This window comes from Cyanistes caeruleus, chromosome 23 (genome assembly GCF_971803275.1).
Source record: "Cyanistes caeruleus chromosome 23, bCyaCae1.hap1.1, whole genome shotgun sequence".
Lineage (NCBI taxonomy): Eukaryota > Metazoa > Chordata > Aves > Passeriformes > Paridae > Cyanistes > Cyanistes caeruleus.
In genome coordinates this window covers 4,235,485-4,242,553 of record NC_141723.1, presented here as the reverse complement: position 1 = coordinate 4,242,553, position 7,069 = coordinate 4,235,485, and the positions used below count along the sequence as shown (strand labels likewise).

Below are 7,069 nucleotides of genomic sequence, written 5' to 3'. Positions count from 1 at the left end.
CAATGAATTTGGGAACCGGTCCAACTTCTAGGAAGAGTGATTACAGATTTTTCTGCTCAGAGAAACCTCTCCTTCCTCAAGACATACAACACATGTGTACATATGTACTTTTTATGGCCATCCACTTATCTGTATTCCATAACACTTGAAGGATTAATTAAAGATAAAATTCAATTATTTATTACATACCCTGCTAATTATTTTTGAAGCTCCATAAAGAGAGCAGGAAAAGCTGTCCAACACAAGCCATAATTAAGCAGAAAGGCAGCATTTGTGTGGTCACTTGGCAAATCCAACATGCGAAACGTTTATCATTTAACCATTTCCTTTATATTGTGCACCGGGCTAGAAGGGTTTGAAAGCTGGGCAGAATGACAAATTCGACTTAAATCTAATTTTGAGGAGGGAATATCTATTTCGACGAGTTTCGACAATCACTTTAGTGGATAATAAGCAACGTTAAATAAAACATGTAGCTAAATAGGCATTAAAGGCCTTTTTACATACTTGGAAGAAAAGAAAACAGTTTTTTTCTCTTTTTTTTTCCCTCTTTTTTTTTTTTTTTTTTTTTATTTTATGCTGCAGACTGCAGGCATTTTGGTCTATCTCTGTCAAGTGCAATTCTTTCTTGATGAATGACAAGGTACGATAATAGGCTGCCGTTACCAGGGCAACCAGACAGCAGAGCTGTGTGCCTTGAATTTTGTCATCTGAAAATGAAACCAGAAGCAAAAGAAAAGCTGAGAATCGAGCGACAGATTAACTCTGAGAGGGGGGGGGACTGTCGGGGGGAGAGAGAGCACAGGAGGAGGAGGAGGAGGAGGAGGAGGAAGAGAGCAAGGAGGGGGAGAGGGGGGCTGCATTACAAGCAATTAAAATTACTGTAATCTCTGCTCGCTGTGTGTGTCTGGGTTGCAGTTGCAGCTATCATTTGTCAATAAGCTTCCAGCCTTGTTTTCCCCACAGCTCTCTTTGTTCCAGAAATGTCGAGGGTGGGGGGTGAAAAAAAAAAAAAATCAAGCTTTAAAAAGTACATTTCAGGGCACTCACCTTTCCAGGAGGTGGATCTGCAGCATTGCTCCCAGCAGCAGCTCTCCCAGTTCCTCCCAGTCCCACCCAGCCCCTGAGAGGCTGCAGATGGCAGCTGAGGGTGGGGATGCAACACTCATTTCTGGGCACAAGAATTCCCCAAGGATTTACCCCATGGCTTCACCTGGGCCTGGGAAAGTCTCTTTGGATCACGGCCAACCCCACAGGAATTGGTTTTGTCTCACAGGGAGAAAGTTGGGGACATTGAGCCAAAGGTTGAAAGCAGAACATCTCGAGAGGGACCAGCTCACCAACTCCAGCCTGGGATCACATTTAAACACCAGGATGGCTGGATCTGGGCTTGGGCTTTGTGGAGATGAGCTAAAACTGTCTCCTTTGTGCCCATAAATTCGAATCAGATGGAATCAACACACACGCAAGCCTTGGGTTTATAAAATGTGCCCAAATTGCAAAGCTTAAGCTGTAGGTGCAGGGTGTAAATGGCTTCACAAACTCAAAATATTCCCAGCTGAGCCAAAAACTCTGCCTGCCCAAGCCCCAGGAACTAAACCTGTAGCAAATTTCCTCAGCCCTGTAACCTGAGACCTCACAATATTCATGTTTCACCCTCTTCCATTCCCTCCAGAGACTTTTACGGACGTGTTCTCTCCCTAACCTCCTGGGTTCGCAGATTAAACCTCACTCCTGCAGTTTTGTGGAAGAGCTGTTGATAAAATAAACCTGTAATTTCTCTGCAGTCCCTCAGGCAAAACTCCCCGTGCTCCTTGCGCAGTGTGGGTGAATCATTAGGCTCCCATACCTCAGAAATTAGCATTTCTGCCAAGTTTAAAGATGAGGAAACCGCCACAGAGAAAAAGCTGCCTGAGTCAGACCCTTTGAAGAGTCCATGGGACTCTTTCCCCCTACTTCAGTTTGGACCAGGCTTTAACAGCACTTGAAAAAAGGACTTTGGATTCCTGGCTCACAACTTCAGGTCTCATTAGGCCAAACTTCTTCCCAACGAGCTTTCTCGGAAAACACTGATTTCAAACGTAGTTAATTCAATTAAAAGAGAATGCAAAGCAATAAATGTTGCCTAACCAAAATTACTCCACCTTTGCACAGGAAAATTATACTCTGAGCGTGTCAGTCATAGAGATGACATGTTCTGGAAATAAAAATTCATAACCTATGCATGTTTTTACACGGGCAAGTCAGCTACCTGATTTCTAAGGTATCTAAAGGAAGTGATCATCCCTCATTTTTCTCCATGGTTTAAATGGGTTATAAAAGAATGACTTAATTTTTTGGCATCTTGACCTCCTTTGAATATTTTCCATGGAAGAAAAGATTTTTCTCAATATCATCACTTGTGTGATCGGCTTTTTTGCCGTGGCAAGCCCAGGATGTTTCATTTGTGCTGATTTATTTTTGCCTGTTCCCCCTTGCCTGTGTGTGCGTGGCACCGAGGAGAGGAACCCCTGCTAGCTCTGGCAGCAGCAGCTTCGTTCCACGTGGGCTAATTAGCACTGGGTGTTTTGGGAGGGAATGTGGCATTTCATACCCTTACACCAAGTTTTGGAGCTGGGTCAATGTCATCTCCATGTTCCAGCTGAGCTCCTGCACAGGTATCAGGAAGCCAACACTTTGATTTTTGGGGTTGAAGGAATGATCTGGCTGCTCCTCCAGTCTCCATCCAAGCAAATGGTCACCAGGGCAATGACAAACTTGTCTTTAATGCAAGCTGATTCCAAACCCTTCATTTCAAAGTTGGCTTATTCCTTCTTTTCCATTCAGTTTTTGAAAGGCAACAGGAATCTGCACTAGAATTTGTCACCAGCTGCATTTACAATATGTGTTACTCCTGATGATCTGGTAACCCCCAAAATTGGTTTTGTCCAAAGCAAAAAGGGTTTTTTTTTAATTAAGGGTTTTTTAAATTTCCTTTTTCTATTATTTCCATTTTTTTTTCCTATTTCCCTCTTGTATCCTTTCTGCATTCTCCTCTTTGTGCATTGTGAGAAAGGAAGAAAATGAGTTCTGCTTTATTTGAGTTACTAATTCCCACAAATCAGGAGAATTGGATAACACATTAAACTGGAGCCTTTCTCCAGCTACCACACATCAATTCTATTTTTTTCCCCCCATCATGTAGCACAGGTGTCTTTCACCATTTGGGAAGTCTCATGGCAGAACCATAAAAACCATTTGAGAAATGCTTCTTGAAACCTTGGGAAATGCTCCTTCAAACCTCAGGCAGTTCTACCTGTTTTGGTCAAATAAAAGCAATGTTTTAAAAAAATATTATTTACATATTAATAATTTTGATTAATTCTACACTGTTTTTCTCATAGTTGAGTGAGTGTAGAGCACAGCCACCATGATTATTTTAAATTTAGGATTGAATTAAGGCCTCAGAGTTGTCTTAACCCACTAGACCATCCTGCTTTTTTAATCTTCCCTCCATGCACCTCTGTGTTAACTCAAACTGGGGCTGAACTATGGCTCCTTCTTATCCCTGATAAGCAGAGGGAGCTGCAGCAGAGCAAAAGCTGGAGTTTACTCAGCCTTGTGCATCCATCAGCAGCATGTCAGGCAGTTTCCAGTCCTGGAATCCTTATTAACAGTGGTGATGGAAGAGGCCCCTGGAAAAGAGCGGGGTTTTCAAACCCCTCCACGGAGAGGTGACAGCTCAACAAATCACCTTTGGATTTGTGAGCTCAGCAGATTGTTCCTGGAAGCTGTTGAGAGAAAATAAATATGGAAAACCACAATGTCATTTCTAAGAGTCGCTTTTCAGAGCCTGACCACATTTTAAGTATCTGCTAAGTGATGTCCTTTCTCCTCCCCTGCTCCCGGCCAAAACCAATGTTGTATCAATCTCCCGACAAAGACAAGCTTGACTCTGGGGTTCCAGACACCAAAACAAATACCACCTACAGCCCTCGTGAGTCACACAACTCATGTGATTTAAAACAAAAATAAAATAAATTTAAAAAAAAATAATTAAAGCAAGAAAAACTCAATTTTTAATCTGAGAGACTCACAAAAAGGAAATAACACAGCAAGGCTTTCCTCTTTGTGAATGACTCGGTGTTGGAGGGAGAGGGGATGAGTTATAAATGTGAAATAACACAACACATCTTTATATAATATATGGATTTTGTAGCTATGTATATTTTATATAAATATAATCTTTTTTATATATATATTATATAATAAATGAATTTTGCAGCTATATATATTTTGCATATATAATATATTATATATATATTATATATATTATATATATTTTATCTAATAAATGAATTTTGTAACTATATATATTTTATATATATAATATATATGTATGTATATATATGTATATATATATTTTATATAATAAATGAATTTTGTAGATAGATATATATATATATATATATGTGTGTATATATATATATATTTTATATAATAAATGAATTTTGCAGCTGGGCCCAACCCCACCCTGCATGGTCTGACCTCATGGGCAGCCCCTGTAAGAAATGTCTCTGGGAAAAGTGCAAAGCTTCGTTTCATTTCCATGGAGTTGGATGGTCCTGCACCCCTCAGCTGTGCCTGTGATCCAGCTCCAGCCCTGGGTTATCGATCCTGATATCTCAGCACAGCTCCCAGACCCCAGCAGCTCCTTTTGAGAAGCTCTGGACACAGGCAGGAGAAGCTTTGATGTCTTTTGCACCTGTCTGTCCTTCTGTGCTGCTTCCTCTTCATGGAGATCCCTTGGCTCAGCAAACTTCTCCAAGTGTCCTTCCTGAAATCTGCTTCAGGGGGGAATGGAACATTTAGAAAGGGCTGGGGAAAATGGTTCTTTTGAAGAGAAAGATAATGCTAAGCTTATATCCATGGCATCTGGGTTTTCTGGTTATGGGTACATTAAAATGTATTTAAATACTGGTATTAAATGGGAGCTTCTTGCTCCGAGTGCAGTTGTCCAATAAATTATTTCAGAAATGGCTTCAGACTTTTGCAATAATAGGTTTTTGGCAAGCAACAGGACTCTTAAAAGAACCACTTTATCATTATGAGGAGATCATAAATGAGAGTTAACTCCTAGACACAGTCGTTTGCAAAGCCATCAGAGGTAATAACAAAATATGAGCCACTTCTAAATGGACTGCTGAGGAGGAAGCTGAGGGGAAAAAAACCTGTCACCAACCCACAGCAGGCCAGCAAATGCAGGCAAAACCTATTAAACCCTGCAGGGCAGCAGAACCCCTGTGTCAGATGGAGATGCCACAAGAGGGTTTTTCTCTTTGAGAAGAATCCCAGAGCTGTCTGGTGGGTCTCATCTCCAGTGGACACGAGGAACTGTGTGCTCCCAGCTCTGCTTCTCCCTTTGATGCAATTTTCAAGTTTCACTTTCAGCCTTCTGTTCTCACCAATAAAAGAATAAACAAGTCTCTCAGATTTAATTTTCTTTTTTCCCCCCCCAGAAAAAGTCATTGCTCATAAACCTCTGAGCACTGTTTTTCCTGCAGAGGGAATGTTCACAGGAGCACAGACCCAGGGGGAGATGCTGTCCTGCTCTGCGTGGCTGAGGGTGATTACTCATGCACCACATCCCAAATGATGGCACTGCTGACTCATGCTGACACAGGCATGGTGAGAATACAGGAATTATCAGACTCTGAGGTAGCCCTCAAAGCTCTGCTCGCTGTGATCAGGGACAGGAGCTGAGGGAATGGCTGGCAGGGGTATCAGGGGAGGTTTTGTTGGGTATTTGGAAAAGGTTCTTTCCCCAGAGGGTGGTGGGGAACTGAACATTCCCCAGGGAATGGGCACGGCCCCCAGAGCTCCAGGAGCGTTTGGACAAGGTGGGATTTGATGATCCCTGCGGGTCCCACCCAACTCAGGACATCCTACAATTCTATAATTCAAGAGCAAAGCAGTGTCCAGCAAAAGGACGAGCCAAAATGAACCAGTTTTCCATGGAAACCCTCTGAAAAACTTCCCTCAGACCCTCTGGATCTGGGGGCTCTTGATCGAGAACTGAAGGCCTCAAGCCGCAGGCCTCGAGCTGTAGTGACAGAGGAGACCAAATATTTGGAGTATGACAAGAAGCAGCTTAGCCAATTTAACTTATCTGTTTTCATAACAGTTGGAGAGGCTCCTGCATCTCCACTGGGGAGTGGGTGGGGGGTTAGGAGAGCTGTCACACTTTGATAAGTAGGGCACTCCGTTATGAAAGATTAAGGCCAGAGATGCGGATGCAGCTGAGTGTAAATGAGACTCCCAAGAGTGAAGATCAAAGTTGGGAGGAAAACCATAGTAAAGCATGAAAACCAAACTTCCTACCAGGAATTTAAGCATGAAAGGGCCATGGTGACTTTCAGCTTCGAGGCTAGAGGCTGAAGGCCTTACTGAAAGCTGTTGGAGGGTCTCTGTGCCAAGCTTGGATGGTCCTCACTGGAAACAGATGGGAAAAGAGGGGTTCCTGCATGTCCCATAAAAAGAATCAATTCTGCAGGCTGGGGAATCGTGCTAACAAAGCGAGACAAGATACAGCTTTGATATTTCTTGGCATTTTTCTCCTATAAATATGAAGACCACAAGACTTTAAAAAAAGCCCAGAGGGTTCTTGTCTGTGTGTAGTCATGTAAACCACTGCTCATCAGAGAGGCTTTCTGGCCAAAGAATTAAAGCTGTTTCCTTCCTGGCCCCATTTGTTAAAGATTTTGTCTCTGCTGCTTCAGTACATCATAGCTGGCTGGGACTTCACAGGATGGGAGAGGGAAAAATCTCTTGCACAGCAAGGTGATAGCCATGAACACTCATCTGGTACAGGAAAAGAAGATGCACTGGTCTCAATTCCATATTCTCTTTATCGCAGAAATTCTGCACATGTTATTACCTTGGCCAATTCCCTCACTCTGAATGACTTCATGTGAAATTTGGGGTAAATAATTCAATTTCCCTGCGCCTGCAAAAGAGGAAATGGGGGGGGGGGATGTGTTAAATAGTGATTGTACTTACCCTATAAACTGCAACTCAGCCATTAGATCCA

General features: G+C 42.5%; 1 long non-coding RNA gene across 1 annotated transcript; it reads right to left on the bottom strand.

Moving 5' to 3' along the window:
• Positions 1–2,094: 2,094 nt before the first annotated feature.
• Positions 2,095–4,826, bottom strand: LOC111939413 (uncharacterized). The gene is made up of 2 exons (XR_002869275.2): positions 4,745–4,826; positions 2,095–3,770 (listed from the first exon to the last, which is right to left on the bottom strand). It is a non-coding gene; the product is annotated as an uncharacterized LOC111939413 (long non-coding RNA).
• Between the last annotated feature and the right edge of the window lie 2,243 nt (positions 4,827–7,069).